This window comes from Laccaria bicolor, genomic scaffold, assembly GCF_000143565.1.
Source record: "Laccaria bicolor S238N-H82 LACBIscaffold_52 genomic scaffold, whole genome shotgun sequence".
Classification (NCBI taxonomy): domain Eukaryota; kingdom Fungi; phylum Basidiomycota; class Agaricomycetes; order Agaricales; family Hydnangiaceae; genus Laccaria; species Laccaria bicolor.
This window is the reverse complement of record NW_001889923.1, coordinates 145858-148355: the sequence shown is the minus strand read 5'-3', so window position 1 is coordinate 148355 and position 2498 is coordinate 145858.

Below are 2498 nucleotides of genomic sequence, written 5' to 3'. Positions count from 1 at the left end.
ATGAGCTTGCAATTATGTCTTGAGATAGGACAGTAGGTATCAATATGAAAGACATAGAATGGCCTTTCCTAATGTGAAAGACAACTTGTGCATGATGTCAAATACTAATGCTGCAGCACTGGCAATATGATGGCAATCCTTCAACCTCATCCCCATAACATAGATAGGGCCAAGGACACCATAAACTACATGTCAACTACAAACTTTTTTAAATGAAAAAGCAGACACTACAAACTCTTCTAATAAAAAAGCACACACTACAAACTTTTGTAGTCTCAAAAAGCGGACACTACAAACTTTTCTAATGAAAAAGCGCAACACTACAAACTTTTGTAGTCTCAAAAAGCGGACACTACAAACTTTTCTAGTAGTCTCAAAAAGCGGTCACTACAAACTTTGTAGTCAAGATAACCTTTTGACTCTAACCTTAACTATGTAGTCTAAGTCCATGCTTTTGTAGTCTTTTATAGTGTATCAGTAAACTGTGTAGTCTAAGTCCGACTTTTTTGTAGTCTATCAGTAAACTTGGTAGTCTATATCTGATTCTTATAGTACAGGATGCACCTTCCTTTTTTGGTCATTTTTCCCACGATACAATAATTGTAGCCCTTTCTTTTAGCTTTCTGAATATACTGAAATCATGTTATTTGGTTTTGTTTTTATAGAGAAAAACACAAAAAAAAAAAAAAAACACGATGCTTTTGAAATTCCTTTACCTAATATCTCCACAACGGGAGCACTTCAGAACATAATTCAAACAGATTCGGGAAGCTACAGTGCAGGGCTACAACTTTCGTTTTTTGACCATTTTTCGTAATTGGCCATGTGACCACCCTCCAGGGAAGCCCATTGCATGGACCCTGACATGTGGGATACATTTGAAAAATCACAATGAAATACCCAGGAATACATTTGAAAAATCACAATGAAATGCCCAGGGCTACATTTGAAATTTTGCAATGAAATACCCAGGGATACATTTGAAAAATCGCAATGAAATGCCCAGGGCTACATTTGAAATTTTGCAATGAACTACCCAGGGTATCTATTGAAAAATCGCAATGAAATGCCCAGGGCTACATTTGAAATTTTGCAATGAAATACCCAGGGATACATTTGAAATTTTGCAATGAAATGCCCAGGGCTACATTTGAAAAATTGCAATGAAATGCCCAGGGCTACATTTGAAATTCTGAAATACCCAGGGTATCTATTGAAAAATCGCAATGAAATATCCAGGAATACATTTGAAAAATCACAATGAAATGCCCAGGGCTACATTTGAAATTTTGCAATGAAATACCCAGGGTATCTATTGAAAAATCGCAATGAAATATCCAGGAATACATTTGAAAAATCACAATGAAATGCCCAGGGCTACATTTGAAATTTTGCAATGAAATACCCAGGGTATCTATTGAAAAATTGCAATGAAATACCAAGGGTATCTATTGAAAAATCGCAATGAAATACCCAGGACTACATTTGAAAAATCGCAATGAAATACCCAGGGCTACATTTGAAAAATCGCAATGAAATACCCAGGGATACATTTGAAAAATCGCAATGAAATGCGCCAGGTATCCATTGAAATTTTGCAATGAAATATCCAGGGATACATTTGAAAAATCACAATGAAATACCCAGGGATACATTTGAAAAATCGCAATGAAATGCCCAGGGTGTCTATTGAAAAATCGCAATGAAATACCAAGGGTCTCTATTGAAAAATCGCAATGAAATATCCAGGGCTGCATTTGAAATTTCGCAGAAAATGCGCTGGGTATCTATGGAAAATTCACTATGAAATACCCAGGCCTACATTTGAAATGCCTTTCAAAAAATCCTAAGCATTATAGATATGGCCTCTAGGCTTAAGTCTAAGTTATAGAAATGACCCTCTAGGCTTGGGTCTAGGTTATAGAAATAAAGTGGTAGCCACTAGTGCTATGAAGGCGTCGTCACTGGAACAGATAATGGTGGATCGGTTGTTCATTTTGCCCGACCATAAATATTTATATCTAGTTCTTGTAACCCAAGTCGACGAATGATGACTCTCTTCCTTGCCTGTGGTTGGCTTACAAAATCCGATGGCAAATGCAGAGTACGTTTGAGTGCTTTTGCTGATGCTCACATTTATCCACGAGACCAGGCGATAACTCGTACCAAAAAAAAACGCTCAAGCGCGTTATAGCACGTACTTAACAAGCTCCCCTATGCATCCCGCCACCGTCTATAACACATACACAGATAGATGCTGGTAATACAATTCCAAAAACGCGTCGATCGCGGCTGACGTGAATGTTAACGTTGATGACGGACCAGTGGCCTCAGCACCCTCATCGGAGATGAAGCTCAATTAACATAAGGGAAAACGGAAAACTCCTTCCAGGACGAAATACGTCCAGAAGGCGGACCGTTGTGTTCGTCCTGTGTTCGTCCTGAGTCCAAGAAGCAACAAGTACTGTGGGGCGCTGGAGATACCTCGTAATGAGCGT